The sequence below is a fragment of the Carassius gibelio genome, chromosome A20 (assembly GCF_023724105.1).
Source record: "Carassius gibelio isolate Cgi1373 ecotype wild population from Czech Republic chromosome A20, carGib1.2-hapl.c, whole genome shotgun sequence".
Taxonomy (NCBI): domain Eukaryota; kingdom Metazoa; phylum Chordata; class Actinopteri; order Cypriniformes; family Cyprinidae; genus Carassius; species Carassius gibelio.
Genome location: NC_068390.1, coordinates 21,825,404 through 21,843,566, shown reverse-complemented (window position 1 = coordinate 21,843,566; position 18,163 = coordinate 21,825,404). Strand labels below are relative to the sequence as shown.

The window sequence follows — 18,163 nt, the reverse complement described above, 5'->3', positions numbered from 1 at the left end:
GAAGGTACAATCTTACTCCTTTACTCTAGTGCTACATGCAAGTCAAGTAGACCTAATGTCAGTGAGCGTTCCCGCCCTGCCCTGATACATCAAATTGCAGGAACACGAGACATCTGTCGCGGTTTGGATTCAGAGGAGCTCGTTCTGGAGAAATTTCACCAAGGGAGTTCCCTCCTCCTATCAAGACGAGGAAGAGGCCGTGCGGGTAGTCTCGGTCAACCCCACTCCCCCCCTCTGCAGCTCTTCGAGGACGCGCGCTGGGGGATCCGATGACGTCACAATCACACTGACACACACACATACACGCGCGCGCGCGCAGATTCGCTTTCTACTTCTTTCTCCCTCTCTCGTTTTTCTATTCTGGGAAGCGTCGCTAGGAATAACCCCGTCTCCCCACAGCCGAAGCGGACTAAGTCACTTTCATATCTTTCTGAAGCAAAGAGCACTACATTGTACTCCAACAGGCGTCTGCAGCGTTGTCGTCACAATTCGAGTCAAACTGATATTTTGTGCCAGAGCTGGAAGTGGCGACAGTGGCGTTTGACACTCTTTTGGAATGTTGTAGGCGGATTTGAAAACGTTCTACCGGTGAGTTTTAGTCTTATATACCTTATTCTTAGTATGTCAAGGAGTGACATTCTTTTTTGTAAGCGCGATAAAGTGAAAATGAGTACCGGATGGGTCCCCACCGTTTATTGGGACATGTGGGGAATACCCCGTTTGCTTGGTTGGAGATAGTGAATATTGCGTAATATCCTGAGGAATTTGCAAGGCTGGTGCGGGAAAGTGAAATAAATCATTATCTTGGGAGCGACTGTCATTAATGTTATATGGTTTGTGCTGTTTTTGTTGTCGCAGACCGTTCGTTTTTTTTTTCAGCATGGGTAATGTTGTGGTCTGTATTTTCATGTACACACCGCCCGTGCGCGTGTATGTGTGTGAGCAGGAGAGAAGGTGGGTGGGACTTAAGCTCGTTCCGGGAATGTTCCATGACGCGCTCTCCGTCAGTGAAGGGCCCAATTAGGGAGACTCTCGACAAGCGTATGTTGCTCAAGTCAGATGGCACCTGCTGTAAATTACCATGCTGTGATAGGAGGAAATATTGTTATTATTATTATTTTTTTAATGTGGCAGCTCAAACATACATTATATACAAAATAATGTTAACATTTTATATATATATATATATATATATATATATGCAGACAGTTTTATCCAAAGTGGATATACATTGTATTCAGAGTACACATTTAAATTATTATTATTTTTAATCAGTTCTTGCTTTTGATGGAAATTGCACTCATGACCTTGGCGTTGCTAACGCTGTACTGTTTGAGCTACAGAAAAGCATTTCTGTCAAAAATGTTTACTGTTCTGTTCTTTCATGATTAATAGAAGATATTATCTATTGTATATCAGGTATAGGAATAGGCAGTAGGGTTATGTAACAACCAAGCACACCAGTAGAGACATGGTCAAGGGTGTAGCCAAGTATTTACAACCCATCAGGCAAATTAGTTTATTTGACTATGCCAAAAAGATGAACCAGTGCCCTTTGCACTGGCTTGATATATATGTCCAGTTCAATGCATAAACACACCCACAGTGTCTCTTCCTGACACTGACATATGATACATAAACATCATTTTGTTTTCCATCACCTGGGTTCTATCCATCAAGAAGAAATAGACAGAGCTGGAGGTTTAACAAATGTCCTTACGCATTTTTTCCACAACAGAATCAATCACATTGATTCTGTGTTGAGCTTTGACACATCTAGGCTTTCTGGTAAGTTTTTCGTGATTGTTTCTGATGGAAAGTCGCTTTTAAAGCTATGTTCTCACTTAAAACATTCACTCACTCTCTCTCTCTCTCTCTCTCTCTCTCACACACACACACACACACACATATTTATGATTAAACTCTGGAAATGGCTTTCATTCAGTTATGCCAACATAAACAAATAGGTTCCTGGAATTAGGGAAGCATATTCAAAGGCTTCAAATTCTTAAGTGCCACTTTGATGGAAATTTGAAAAAGCTTTCTTTGTGACAGCCTGTTCCCCAGTGCAAACTGAACCATTAAATGCTGTGAACCCTCAGCACAAATTTAGGAAGGCAAAGGTCATTCACCAGCACTTACTCAAAACACACTGTCATTTGTCTACAGAGGGCACTGGCTCCAAGTCTTTTAGAGTTCATGCCCTTTTAATTGGATCAAGGTCTTTTATTATTATTATTTTTATTAATTTTTTTACAATGGCAGTGCTAGCGGCATGCTTTGCTGTTTATGGTACAGGAAAACTAAAATGCACCAGTTGTGGTTAAATGCTAAATTGTGTAGCCGACCACTGTTGTTTTTCACGTGCATGATGAGGGGACGGATTTGTTCTCATGGTGCTGGTATGGAAGAAAACAGTTGAGGCATATCACCGCTTACACAGTGTGACAGAATGGATGCCAGCATCTGGGTTGTGCTTTTCCACCTGTTGCTTCAGGTTACATAATTTGATTTTTTTCACAAGAACACAAGGTTAGGAAGTAAAATAGCAATTTAGGGTGGCCACATACTTAGGCTGAGTCTTTACTGAAGACAATCAGAGATGAGCGATTGACGGAGGCGCTTCTTTTAATGTGGTTTTAATTTTCTCACAACATTTTATACAGCAATACTTGCTATTTCATGGCAGTATTAAAACTAGCTCTCTAACTCACAACACAGCATTAAATAGAATCCAGTAAGGATGCTGGGAGAAATCTGCATGTGTGTGTGTTCTAATCCTGAGGCCGACTTGAGAGTGTCAAGATGAGCCGGCGTCTGTGTTGACAGCCCGCCAGAGTGCGAATGCTGCGCGTGATGTCCTCGCTCGCTTCAGCTGCATAACAGGAAATACTGACGGCCTCCCCTCCTTCCTGCTTTGAAAAAGAGGTAGTCTCTCACTCGCACTCATTCTCCTGCCCTTCTTTTCTTTCGTTTTCTGCAGCAGCAGGGCAAGGCGAAACCTATTTTAATATCTGCAGCCATCGCCGTGGCTGTTGCCTCCTTCGGACCATCCGACCAATCAGAGAGCAGCTGCTTACGCCGAAGAAACATGATCATTTTTTTCCCTCTTTTGCTCTTTTCTCTGAGCAAGTGAAGGTAGAAGGAGGGGGAGCAACCAAAAGAAAGAGAGCGAGGGAGTGAGGGAGGAGGGAGAGAGAGAGGGAGGGAGAGAGAGAGAAGGCTGCAGACAGTGGCAGGGAAATAGCTCGCTCACAGAACGTGAGCGAATGGTGATTGTACAGGCTTGCGCGACTGTCACAGCAGAGAGGAAGGAGGTCTGGAACCCCTGAGGATCTGAAGGATGCCATGTCAGGTGAGCCACTGACCTGGGCCGGGAGAGATAGTAGAGGAGCAGTGAAAAAGAATGCGAATGAAAATAAAGAAATGATGCTTGTGGTTTCTTGCTGCTTTGCTGCTTGTTTTTAAGTCCTATAAGGAGTCAGGCTGAAGTGTCAGCTGGTTAGCAGGCATTGACAGGGGGTCTGACCGATGCCGGACACATTTGGCACAAGTTCAGTAGCTTACGAGAACAAGTTTGTTAAGCCACTGACATACCCTTGCTGATAATGTGTAGTGATTAATTACAGATACCTCGCAGGATTAAAGATAACTTATGCACTAGATGACTTGACATAATGATTACTTCTTCACATTTCTTTGTTGGTATTTGTGTGCTTTAATAAAACCAGTGTTGCATGGAGTAATGACATTATCTTTTCTCTTTCTGAACAGGGTGTGTGAGGAGGGTGTGTACCTGGATTAGATTCCCGGGACCGTCAGGACAAGAAAACCAAACACTGGGTACAGTATGTTTAAGATGTGCTTAAGATGCCAAAATCGTGTCGGTTTACATAAATTAGCACAGGTGCTTATGCTATGCTTGCAGTTGCATCAATAAGAAGTCCGTAAAGCAGTGACGTCATCGGTTTCTGTGTATTTGGTAAAGCATCTCCAGAAACGTTTGCGCGAGGGTGTGTTACTCGAAACCCGTCGCGCTTTTTTTAAACTGCAGTTTCTGAGCTTTGTTAATAGGGCTGCATTATTAATGAGCAGGTAATTTAGTTGGGCTAATTATTCATTACAAGAATGATGAATATCATCACCGATTTGGGAAGTATTTCTCGCCTCTCATTATTTTCAGTCACTTTTGATGAACTTGCAGTCAACTTTTTTTCTGGGTTGAGTTCGAGATAAGAAAAAGAACGAATATGTGGGACTAGAATCGAAAGGAGGAAGTGAAAATAGTAAAAGTAAAACAAACTTTCTAATCTATTTTAGAATATAGTCATCTTCAATGCATGCATTGTTTTGGTGGAGGTTTTTGAGGTAGGCCTGATGTCATGTATATGTTGTGTGCACACTTTTTGTAGGCCAGACCTCTTCTGTTTTTCTTTCTTTCAGTCTCCCTCGACCATATGCTCAGGATACAAAGAGCTGTTTGTGACTGTACATAGTTTGCCCTGTAAAAATAGACGTATAAAACCTTGATAACCATCAGGCACCGCACAAGCCTCTCAGTGAATCAACTAAATTGAGGCACCAACTAAGCTAAGGAAATATACAAGAGTGTATAAAAGTAAATTTAATGTGTGTTGCTTGATTCAGGGTGTGGTGCTGTCATCTTCGTTATGGTGTGTGCTTGACATTGTTGGTACTCGGTGGTTAGCACTGGGCCGTAGGTAGAGTGTGAAGTGTTGTGTCTGTCTGCACCGGAGTATTGTGGGTGAAAAATGTTGATCCATGCCTGAAGCAGTCTGGTGATGTAACCATAGTTTGCTCAAGGTGATAAGACAGGCAAGCCGTTGAACTTTTCTGTTTGTGTTTAGTCTGTAAAGTTCAGGTAATGTTGAGCAACAAATTTGAACAGTTTGATTTGTTTGATGTGGAAGTCTGAGAGGGTTTGCCGTGCCGATGTGTATCACAGTGGGCTAAATGGCACTTGATTGCTCTTGACTCCAATTGGCTAGGAGTGTTGTGATGCTCTTTGCTGATTTAAGGTGACAGTAAAGTGCTTTTGGGTTATCATACGCTGTGCTAATTGGAAAAACATGCAGCCCCTTGTAGAAAGACAGCTGTACGATAGTTGGGCGGGCATTGCCCTCTTCTGAGTGGCATGCGTTTGTTTACTTCAGGGAGCATGAGCTTGGTGGGTATGGAGAGGTCAAAAGGTCATTCTGTCAATCTTCTTCTGGCAAGGGGTGAGTTATAAGTGGATCAAAATGACAAAGGTGATGAGAGGAACTTTGGTAAGGGTGCTTTGAGTACGGAAAATAGTTTCACATTTGGACTAAGTGAGCATTTGGATTTCTGCTGCATAATGTGACCTTCTGAAGTGATTTTAAATGACTAAAAATACCGGCTAATAAAAATCATTTGTTTTTTAATAACCAAATAGACTGGTTACACTGTATGCGTTTGATTCACTAAAAATCAGAACTGATTTGATTCACTACAAATCAGCAGCTCATAAGAATCATTTGTTCATTAATTGGTCAACAGTTGGTCAGTACACACTGTACATCAGAAAACATGTTTCAGCCTGTTATTATCATCAGCATGTGAGCGTTGCCATTTTTAGAATGTTACTAAAATGACTTTTGGTTCAGTTCAGTTGTTTTTTTAAACATTCTTTCGAAATTACATTCTTGTGAACTTTTGACCAGCGCGAGCATGATGATGTCATTCACTCAGCTCAACAGTCCATTAATGACAAGTCAGTGATTATGACTAATACTTACAGGCAATCTGTGCACCTGTTAGCTGTGTTTTTCAGCTCAGTGTAGCAATGGAGGCCTTTTGTTATGGATTACCATTCAGAAAATGCTCACTATCAGGACATCGCCTGACCTGTGTGTGTATATGTAGGTGTTTGTCCCTATATAGTTCATGAGACTTTTCACCTTATTGAAGGGCAGTCAGGTCATTCATCTTCCATTCAAGCTGCCGATGCAGTAACCACAGTTCTCTGGAAAGAGACGTGATTCCTGCCTTACAGCTCTTTAATGTTTAAAGTCTACAATTAGTTTGTGACCAAAAACCCTGAATGCAGCAGCTCGTAGCATGGGCTGTTTGAAATTTCTCTGATTGATCATCAGGTGAACATTCTGTCCCAAATACAGAGAAGACAATGACCAATAACGGAATGAAATTGTTCAAGGAGAGTGAGGGATTGAACTATTTGACCTTTTCTTACAAGTCAGGGCTAAAACATCCGCAAGCTCTTTTTCCAAGTTGGTTGAAATGTTTTTGATTTAGCTGTGTAAAGTACATGCGACGTAACTGCAAAAAGTAATGTGTGTGTCTTTTAAGGACTATTCTTGTTTCAGCTTCATTAACAGCATTTACAATGTTAAAATCAAGGTTACAGAGGATGCAAATGAGGCAAGTTTTTAAAGGCTCAAGATTTAAAAGCATAAATGTATAGATTTTAATTTTACAAAAGCATAATGCATTCTGTAGTTTTTGAGCTAAAATTGTTCTCATATTTTTTAAATGGAAAATATGCTTTAACTTTAAATAGAAAAAAATAGAAAGTGATTATTATTATTTTTAAGAACACTAAAATCACATTAATGTCATAATTGAAAAAAGACATGTTTATGTCTTTTGGGTAAACTTTGAAACAGTGAGTATTTAAATGATTATTGACTGGCCACTTGCTCTTTCAAATAAGCCTATATGATTTCCAGAAAATAAAACAATTGTAATTGTGATTTAAAAGAATCCAGGTTTACTGTGCCTGTTTGTGTTATACAGTTTGGCATTTTTCTTTTTAATAATAATAATAATAACTATATATATATATATATATATATATATATATATATATATATATATATATATATATATATATATATATATATATATATTGTTACAGTGAAATTACTTTGTTTTTATTCAATCTTTATTTTATTCAAATTTTAATAATAATTATAATTACTAAATAAGAACAAAGTAGGAAATATTACTATTGTATTTGAAGTGTAAAAAAAACCCCTAAGTAATAATAATTATTTTATTACTTGTCATTTCTTCATTTTCAAATGTTAAACCATCGAACATAATAATGCTTTAAATGTGCGAAGGAGGATGTCAGTCTTACAGTGTGCACTTTGAAACAGACTCAATCTTTTAGACATAGTTTGTAGGTAGTGCAGCAGATGCACTGCCTGTTTACAGTTCCTTTATGCCATCTGATATCACTTAAATCCTTCCTTGATACATTTAGTCATCCATTAGCCCTTAAGTAGAGGAAACGGCCTAGTATGAGCGATCGACTTCATGAAACACACGGCAAAAACACTATGCATGATGATTATACAAATCTTTCCCTTTCAGCAGTTGCATGTGTCATGCTAATGGAGGATCTCAGTCATCAGAAGAGCACAACGTCCATGATCTATAACTCTGAGATATCTGCTTCTGATCTGAACCGCAGCAGGGGTTCCAGGTCATGCTGACGGCTGCAGGTTGAGGGAAACGAGAGCTATCGGTCAGCCTGGAGCTTTTGTATGAACCTCGCCGAAGAAGACAATGCACAAAAGCCCCCTAAAGCAGCAACACATTCTCTGTTACTATGGGAACCTATCAGAACTGTGCTTTGTCCTTGATGGAATTAGATGGATAGAGAAGCTGTATTAGTGGAGCTTAGAAGAGAGAGAAGCAGACCGAGAAAGAAGAATAAAAGCAGGAAGTAGTTTGTGTGAGGATGAATGGAGATACAGTACGAGTGAATTTCAACACGGCAGGAGACTCTTGACCCTCAACCCTTGCTCTGATTGATCTGTCTGTATCGATTCAGTGCATTAAGAATTTATTATGCCACTAGACATGTCACTAGATTACATGAGTGCTTTGCTGAGTAATTAGGTAATGGCAAAAAAGACAACAGTGTATTGGGTTGAAGAAACAAAGGATCTGCGCACACATATACACATAAAGAATAAAGCACATGGCGCAAGGGGAGCAAAACTAGTCTCGTCTTTCCCAAGCAGAACAATAGTATGTGCAGGTGTTTCATCTGATCAGAAATAGAGCACCCATCCACCCACACACAAATACAGTTATACAAAGACACACGGAAACTCGTACGTATGCACCAACGAGCACACACATACATTCTCATTCACCTAAACCGTTTACGAGCAACCACGCATGGAGCACACCTTTCTCTGACAAACAATTCTATGTTTGAGACAGTATCTTTGGGTCGGAAAATGAGTTAACAGATTTGTTACCCAAAAATTCTGTCATAATATACTCAACCTCTTGTTCCAAACTTTGATGACATTCTGTCTTCCATGGAACACAAAAGGAGATATTTTGACTAATGTCTGGGTCACTGTCTGTCAATTTAAATGAATGGGAACTGGAGCGTTCAAGTTTTAAAAGCACTGTATAGTAAAAAAAAAAAAGTAGGGCTGGGCTAAAGAAAAAAGAAAAAGATTTTTCGATTAATCGTTTTTATTTTTAATGACGTTGATTCGATATTGATTCTCAAAAGCAGCTAAATCGATCTTTTCTGGTATTTCTTGATATTACACATATGAATGAATGAACGGCGGATGGCGCAGCACACTTTGTTTACAAACGTACACACATACTAAAGCGCAAACGACACTCTGGGTGTTTTCAGCTTCTGCTGTCTCACTATAATGATATGAATACACAAATATCATCTCCAGCTTGTCTTAATTATCACTTTATCGTTTCATTTGAGAAACTACGCCATATCCCATACACAGCAACTACAAGTTCCTCACGGAAACCTGTCAAAATAAAAGTTTAGTTTAACGTTAAGAAACGCCAGAATATATTACTATTTAGCTGTCTTAATACTCAATTGATACTACTGCTAATACATATTAATAAATATTTATTTTTAAAGGAATAATATATATTTTTAATATTTTATTTGATTAGGATAAATTAATTTAATTTGATTGATTATTATGAAAAAATAATAGGAACATTTTATATGGCCCTATTATTGTTTAAAAAAAGAATAGGTTTAAAATACAGGCCTGTGGTTCTTAATTGATTTTTTTTAATTCACCATTTGTAAACTGATGTTTACTGTTATTATTTTTGTAGAAATATTAATTTGTATTAAAACTATATTCACTGAATGTGCTAAAAAAAAAAGAGAATCGAATCAAATCAAATCGAGAGCTTGTGACTCAAAACGAGTCGAATCGGGACATGTAAATCAATATCTAGCCCTATAAAAAAAGTATAAAAATATTGTAAATATCATCCATACAATATTCAAGTGTCTAGAGCCGTTGAGACTTACATTTATGGTATTATTCAGTTATTTTTCTTCCAATCTTATTGGAGCAACTGGGAACACCAAAATTGTATTACATTTGCCACTAAAGAAGTTTACTCAACTACGATGACTTCATTTATGAATCATTCATTCATGCATTGGGCATCGGTTTTCTCATAAACTCTCATGAAAATGCGAAGTGTGGGCATATGTGAGGGTTTTAACATTCGATTGTTCTTCTCACTAATTGCTATATTTGTAATTTGTAATTCTCTCTTTACTGCCAGGCTGTACAGTATATACTCAGCACCTCACAGCCCCTCAGCTGTTCTATTCTTCCTCATGCCACTTCCAGATAACAGAGCATTTGAATTTGAATAGTTCAGGATTGGACAACAAGTGTGCGCGCTGTTGTTTCCTGTAGCCGGGCAGAGACGAGGCGAGCGGCGTGTGTCCGTAGGCAAAGCACATGGAAATTCAGCGAGAGAGCGAGCAGGAACTGTCCTGCCTCGCTCTCCCACACATCGCGCCGCACAGGGCGTGCAGGCAGAGAGCTGAAAGACGCCCTCCTTTCGTTTCCTTCTCTTTGACAATGCAAATCGCACACCATCCAAAAGCTGCACCGCTGCAACGGAGCACGCTTCCTGTTTGGCAAGGTGCATGTGTGAGCGTCTGAAGAGGTGGAGGAATGCGTGCTGGAGTTGAAGCCGGGCCTTTGGTTTTCATGCCCACTCAGTTGCCACATGCAAGCGTGTGTGCGGCCGCTCAGCTGTCTCGATAAGGTCAGATGGCGAAGGCTGTTTCTGGTATGGTATTGCATCACAACAACAGACCCATTACATTTGCGGCTAGACCCAGATTCTAGTGATGCGTATCTCCCTATCTCGCAGACTCCCCTGTGCTCTGATATCTCTCCAGATGTCAAAGGTGGACAAAGCAGCACTTATGTGACCCCACTTTAACTTAATCCTCTATTTTAACCATGGGTTATCTATATCTTAATCTATTAACAAAGAAAAAAAGAAACTGCAAATGACCAGCAGAATGTATCACTAATTTGCATGAAAATCCACATAATTACATTACTATCATTACATCACTAATACCCAGAATGCAGAGTACTAGATGGATATAAAATAGCACTAGATCGCTTTAAAAATGAGAAACTGTCGTCACTTTAAATTTAAGATAATTGTGATATTTGCTAACAATATGTTTTAAGTTAAATATGGGCTTTTGGTTTGTTTAATGTGCCCAGTTTTCCAAATAAAAAGATCTTAGGCTTCTCTAGTTTTTGTCCTTTTGTCTCAAATCTTTGTTGTTGATCACATATTCCTGGACGGAAGAATATATTTATATCATATTACAGGCTAATACTTGAATCGACTGTAATTGCTCATCATAATGACTTTTTGGCAGTGGGTTGTCCGAAAGCCGGAGAAAATGGTAAAGCTTGATTGGGGGTTATTCAAGGAGAGCTCTGTTTTGACTCTCTGTAGAACAGGTGGTGAGCTGAGCTCGGTGGGATTGGTTGGCAGAGGCTGTTCGTTGAGTTGGTGAGGTGGCAGCTGCGTCGAGCGCTGAGCAAAAAGTAGCGCTTTCCTCTCTCCCCACCTCACTTTCAGCACACCCACGTGCCACCCGCATGCCGAAAAGAGCTGCTCTCGCCCCACTCTCGCTGCGATGGGATGAAGGTGTAGTGAGGGGGCGGTTGGGGGGAGTGTGTTGCAATCAGTGCAACCGAGAGATGAGGAAAGATTTCTGTATAGAGCAGTGTGAGTGTCAATTTTGTCAGTGAGATGTTTAACAAAGTTTTGTTTTATTTCATCGCTCTTTAGTAAAAATTACACAATTTAAATTAAAACCTGTTGTTTACAAAAAATTGTGTGAAAATACACTAAAATGTTAGTTTTATTTGTTAAAATTAATATATAAAATGTTTGAATTTTTTTTTTAAATTAGATAGTGTTCATTATTATTTAAGCCTATACTGTAATAGTATTTTTCAATAGTTTGAATTGATATATTTTCAGTTTTACTCTTTTTTTTTTATGTGCTTTTGTCATTTTTTTATATTTAAATGTAGCTTTAATTTATTTGTATTTTAATTTTATTTTTAGTAATTTCACTACTTCAACTTCAACTTATTTCAGCTAGTGAAGACAAGATTTCTAATTTTATTGAACATTTATCTTGATTTTTTTTTAAGCTTAAGTTTTTCATTTATATTCATTTATATATTATTTTATTTCCATTAACAACATAAATTTTTTGTCATTTTACTTTCAATTTACCATAACAGCACTATTATTCAAAATAAAACTGTCTAAAATGTATAAAATGAAATATATATTAAATTTAAAGACAGAATTGAAAATTCAAACCAGTCAGTACTGTTATTTTATTCTGTGCTCATGGATTTTGCTTTTTATTTTTATTTTATTTACATTTTTTTTGTTTGTTTTTTTTACAATCACACTATCTAGTCATTGGTTTGCTCATTTTTGTCAGTCTTTGTATCCAAGTTTTACTTGTGTTATTTGATCTTTTTGATTTGATTTTAGTTCACTTGTACAACAGCAGTCTCACCTATCTGCTCTTTTTGAAGGTGACCTACTTATAAGTAGGCATGGAGTATTTCCCCCCCTTGTGTGGTATGAAGCAGGTAATCCCTACTGTATGTCATCTGTCATCCAACACTCTTGCATATGGAGTATTTGGCCGTTGATGAGGGGTATAAAGGGGGTAGGCCACCCTCCTGCCCACACGATGAGTGCCCTGCTGGGAATGGAGCACCTCTGACACTGGCCTGTTGGCTCATCTTCCCAGGTCATTAATCCAACATTCTGTCATTAGCAGTCGCACGCCGTTCCTCAGCAGCTGTCCTTCACACTTGATAGCAGTACACTGAAGAGCTTTTTAAATAGAGCACAGGCTGGACAGTGTGCTTCTGTTGACACAAATGAGCAGCGGATGACACTCGGTCTCCCTGCGATCAGGAAGGGTGCTTGCAGGTAATTAGCGTTGGTCTCTCCGCCTCAAGATGCAGCCAAGAGGTGCCCTAAGATGTTTGTACTCTGGTCGGGAGACTAATAACAGGACACATGGGGATTAGGAAGTGGTTACTTAATTCTATGTCAAACAGAATTAGGTTTGTGTGAGATTAACAGCATCTGAAATCCTCAGGCACATCAAATTGGCATCAGACAATAGCAGTGCACACTTGGCCAATTAGCTTAAGTTAGGTCATGCCAGGTCATGGCTTTGACAATTGACCCTTTGTTAAGGGTCAGTTAGCTAAACAATTATCACATTGGTAATTGTTGTTCTCTCATGTACTGGGGGTTTCCAAGAAGTTAACAATTTAAATAAAGAGTGATGTTGCAACACATTTTGTTTTTCATAAATTTGCCTTTTAAATTAATTGTTTTACACAGTAATTTGATTAAAGAGACTCAAAATTATGAAAAGCTGCTTGAAGGTAAGCCTTATTTGAAAGCAAATGTGATCAAGTGATTATTTTTAGCTAATCAATGAATGACTCTTATGAACTGGTTCTTTTTTTTATAAAAAAGCATACATTTTTAGTCAGTGTAGTCCGATTTCTGAACAAATTGTTCTAATGAGTCATTTCTTTTTAATGAATCAAAAACACACGGAAGAAAAACCTATGTAGTCAGATTACAGAACGAATGACTCTAAACCGGTTCTTTATAGTGAAACAAAAGTGTGGATCAGTCTCAGTCTTAAATTAGTTTCTGACTAATTCATTTAATGGTGTGTAGTTAAAGATGCAATGTGCATCATATTTATGTGCATCATATTTATGAGTTGAATATGTTCACATGATTTTAAATCATTATTGATATATTTAAGGCCATTTTTTGCATTTATGCTACCTCTAAAATAATTGTTTTAGATGAAGGAAATTAGTTTTTTTTTATTTTTCCCAGACATTTATTCCTTAAATGTCAAAATAATTCCTGATGAAACTGCTAAGGACAGAATATTCAAGAAGTTGGAACTGGAATATCTTAATTCTTGACGATTTCTGTCCCTATTTATTGGAATTACAATGAGAGCCACCAAGCTTTCTAGACATCTCAAAAAACGCATTGTTCAGCCACTATAGGACATCTGTAATCTGCCAATGGATTGAATTATGTTAATCGAGTTTTATGAGGTGAGAGACAGAAAAAAGATTGAACAATTCTTGATGCACAAGTCTGAAAGTTGGATGCACACAGAATACATGTGGTTCTGATCTTTTGGCATTAGTGATGGAGGACAAGATTTGAATCTGCATCTGCTTTAATAATCCCTCTCTTGCCCTCCTTGTAGCTTTGGACTGACCCATCCATGCAGGATTGCCAACATTTCAAATACTCAGAAGTGTTCATTTCTTTTCCTAATGAGACATTGTCTCATGACACAACCAGAGTGGCTCTCATACTTTGTTGTTCTTCCTTGCTAAATAAGACAACTCTGCTTTGGACTACCCAATAGACTGCTTGAAATGTTTTTATGAAAACTGCCTTCTTCACATAGTCTAGTGATGCATGCATGGCCTGCTAAATCTTTCCCGTGTTCCAATTTACTGCAGGGATTAATAGAAGCCAAAGTTTAATTACGACATGCGAGCGGAGACGCATATTAAAGCTCTTTGTTCTCCCTGTACATGAAAAGTGATTACAGGTGTAGTACAGCTCTTTGTATCACTACCTTGGAAATAAACCTCTGTTAGTCACCTTTACTAATACTCAAAAGTGGTTTTGCATCAACATGGCTATTTTGGGTCTATCAGCTGTTAAGGTTTGATTAAGGTTCTGACTAAGAAAGCTCTTACTGTATATGACTCTGCTGAGGTAAGGAGTTTCAGATGTTACGAATCAAAGCTAGCAAAGTGCTGACAGAACCCAGAGCATATTACTCACCTGACGTCTGTCACAGAGTTACTTTTGCCACCGTAACAGTCCTTCCAGACAAGTTGGAAAGAGATCTTGGAAACAACAGCATCAGGGGATTGGGTTTATCTAATGTGCCTCACAAATTGGCTTTATATTTGTTTCTAGAAAGACAAAATGTTATGATATTTCATATATGTGTACTCTAAATCAGGAATGTAAGCCTCATAGACACCAGTTAGACTCAATTATTCAAGGCTGGTTGTTAGGATGACTAAAAGTTACTGGCTACTGATGCATATGTCTTTGCATTTGATTTGTGTTAAGCTCCTCTTCATCACAGGAGGACAGAGGAAGGGAGGGAAGGGCCGCCACTCCACCTCCTCCTTTGAGTCTGGATCCCTTGATCGGAAGCCTGCGGCTCCAAACGGCGTGTCATAGGTTCTGACGAGTGCCACCGGTCACTGTATCTGCGGCGCGTGCCACTTCAAAGACCCGAGCTGTCTGTCTCGGCGCATTGATCCCAGTCTCTCTGAGAAAAAGAAATGAAAACACTGACAATATTAGCAAAAGAGATGAGCCCTCAACTTGACATGTGTTGAAACATGCCCTGCTTTGAGAGCCCACCATGCATGCTGGGAGTTTGTAACTATGCTTCATGACATGCTTATTTAAATGCTTTTGGCTGTGAACGACTCTTTCTTCGTGCAGTGGAAGAAACGGTGGCATTTTGTTTTGCTCGAGCGCTATGATCAACCAGCTTGCCTGGGCCACCGTGTGACAGGATGCATTGCTAATAGAGATGTTCTTACACTGACAGCCAAAAAAAAACCCCACCAGAGAAGCGTGTGATGAGATAAAATAGACCTGTGTTATCAGTATTTTTCCATTATTTGAGTGTTTGCTTTGTTTCATCCATCTGGTTGTCTTCACAGCTGACCCTGTTAGCATGGTTTGTTGTAGTATGCCAGCCTAGTCTTCCATAGCCAGACTTTTTACTGTGATATAAAGTCTGGTCCACATTACATCTACAGTAATTCTGGCCAAGAACTGCCCACTTAAACAGGAAGAGACCATCTGACCAGCCACATTTTGTTTTGTTTTTTAAGTGCTGCCAAAAGTTTGGGGTCAGTACAATTTTTTTAAATACAAATGAATACTTTCATTCAGGAATAAATGTGTGCCAGTAAAGACTATTTATCAGGAAAGACAAAAACATATTATGGTTTCTACAATAACTGGTTTCAGTGTTGATAATAATAATAAGAAATGTTTATTTAATTACATTCTAACTCGAGAAACATTTATGTTCTTCTCTTATTTTATTATCAATGTTTCTTCTGCTTAATATTTTAGTGGAAATCATGATTCACTAAACTTTAGAAGTTTGGGGTCAGACAAAAAAAAAGTGACAAATAATATTACAAAAGTGTTTTTGTTTCTAAAAAATAATGCTACATTCAACAATTTCTCAAAAAAATATTATTGCTGACAACTGAGCACCAAAACATCAGAATATTAGAATAAAGGATCAGGTGACACTGTTAATTTTTTTCATTTTAGCAGGAGAACGTGTATACATAACAAATTATATATTTTAATATATATATAAATACTTTATTAATATAGATAATTTATTTTAAAATCTATTCTTGTCTTCTGACACAGACATTTTATATTAGTTGAATGGCAGAGATGAGACACTCATAGTCAAAACACACAACCCAATGGTAAAAATCAGTATTATAGATGGAACATTACACAGTGTTTTAGCGAAGCATACTCATTTAGCTCGACGACTTTCTGATCTTGGTTTCCTCTTTGGAGAGGGGTAGCCACCTGCTCAGTGTCATGTCAGTGATGTCTGCTTTTCCCTGCTCAACATGTGGTGTGATGTAGGGCTGTTGAGTGAGAGGAGGTGTTGCTGGTGCACGCACACACACACGCCTTCTCACACATGCACACACAACGTACTGGGAAGGCTAAGGAAGTGTGAGCTACCACAGTGTCAGGTCTCTGGTGCTCCCAGCAGACCATGCTGAATACACTCAGCTTCCTGCCTGAGCTGACAGTCTGCTCTCTGCTGACTACTTGTGCAAGCATCTGTGTGCATTTGTGCATGCAAGTGCAAACACTGTGAAATTCTGTTCCTTTGAAATGTCAGGTGCGCAGGCCTAATGCAAAACCGTGTTAGTCACAAAAAGATTTTCCTAGCTTTGAAATCTTTGGAGGAACAATGTAAAACACTGGTAAATTGCAACCTGCAAGTATGACATCCATTTAAAAGGTTTCGAAACCAAAATACTTCCCAACCCTTGCTCACTTTCTCCCTCCGGTCTCCCCGTGGCCAAAACAAATTGTGTGGCAAAGCAGGAACATTTTAAGTGAGACTTGAGGCGCTGTTCCTGTAGGATTGGATCTTGGCAGGTCTGCACCGGTAGCGTGGCAGGAGGGGGGGTTTCACTTTATCTCAATATCGTCGGTTTCCTCATCCCATCTGTGAGCTTGGCAGCCTTGTTAAACTGACATTGCTAGTCTCCTTTCTCACCTTCTAATTTTTGCTCTGCAGCCCATCCAAGAATCGCAAGTGCATCCATTCTCCTGTGCTGCTGGTTTCCATGGTGTTGAGGAACTGTGGTCTGTGGTGGCATGCCAGTTTGGTGGATGCTGTGCTTCAACGGTTCTTCTGACTGGGCAAACTGTTTTTGTTGCTCATGATTTAAAGAGACAGTTTACCCAAAAATTTTAATTCTGGTATCGGTAACTCACCATCATGATGTTACAAACCTGCATGTAAAAAAAACTGATGACCAGTAATTATTTTTTGCTTGTGTGATACTGGTTTGGAATAGCATGCAGGTGAGTAATTAATAGAAACCTTCTATAAGGCTTTTTAGATTTTAAACTCATACCACTCTGGAATTATTATTAATATTATTATTTATTTATTTATATATATTGTAGTTGCACCACTGTGTAATTGTTTTATAGCATTATTTTATTCTGTTTTCTTTCATTTTATTATTTGCTTGAAATGAAATAAATAATATAATATCAATTAAATTATTTAAATTAAAACATTAAATGAGGGGGAATTATATATTAGTAAATAATAGAAACTTATAAATGTAGTTATTTTTATTGGGGTTATACCACTGAAGCATTATTTTATTTTATTTTATTTTATCTAGGTCTGGGTTTATGGCCTAGGTATTTAATCTGAGATGCAATTTTGGTGGGGATTTTAATGAGTCCCAAAAGGCTACTTTGGTTTGTCAGACTCGGGGCATATAAATATTGAAGCAGCAAATTTCGGGGCTCAAGACTGTAATCCTGTCAGCAATTGATGCATTTTTGCTGAGGTTCCTTTTCATACATTTATGCAGGGGTGTTTGAAAGCTTCTTATCCGACATTTAACACTGTCCCAGGCTGCCAGTTTGCAGCACAGTGAGTAATGTTTTGAAGATCCAGGGAGGGATGAGGGAAAAGTTTAGGACATTTCGTTTACCACAACTACATGCAGCAATGTGGCTCCCAGTGAACCTCTCAGAGAGCTTAACTAGGCCTAAATAGGTACGACAGTGGACTGCCCAAACCACGTTGTGATTCTAGGGACTCTAGTATTCCACCATTTGACAGGGGAACTCCCAATTACTATGCAGAGCTTTAAAAGTTGAAGTGTAAAATCGTCTTTATTGCTTTTACATGTATTCAATCTTGGATCGGCACAGCCAGAATAAAAAAAAGAATGGTAATCTGGCTTTTTACAAATATCCTGCTGAGGGAAGCACTTTATTGGCTTGGACTATCTACTTTGTGTAAATACTGGTAGCCTTGACAGTGGCAGGGTGAATTGTTTTCCTCTGGTGGGACAGACCCTGGATCTGTGAGCAGCTACAGTCTCTCTCTCTCTCTCTCTCTCTCAGTCACTATGCTGCATCAAGG

At 38.7% G+C, this 18,163-nt stretch overlaps 1 protein-coding gene across 4 annotated transcripts in view; it reads left to right on the top strand.

The window, feature by feature from the left end:
• Positions 1-253: 253 nt before the first annotated feature.
• Positions 254-18,163, top strand: part of LOC127938964 (transcription factor HIVEP2) — a 74,588-nt gene continuing 56,678 nt past the window's right edge. For 2 of the 4 annotated variants that reach the window (XM_052535901.1, XM_052535903.1), the window contains exons 1-2: positions 254-588; positions 3,775-3,843. The gene's annotated coding sequence lies outside the window, so the exon portion shown is untranslated. Of the gene's footprint in view, positions 589-1,868; positions 3,356-3,774; positions 3,844-18,163 lie in introns of those variants that run through there. The other 2 variants (XM_052535900.1, XM_052535902.1) reach the window with 1 other exon arrangement.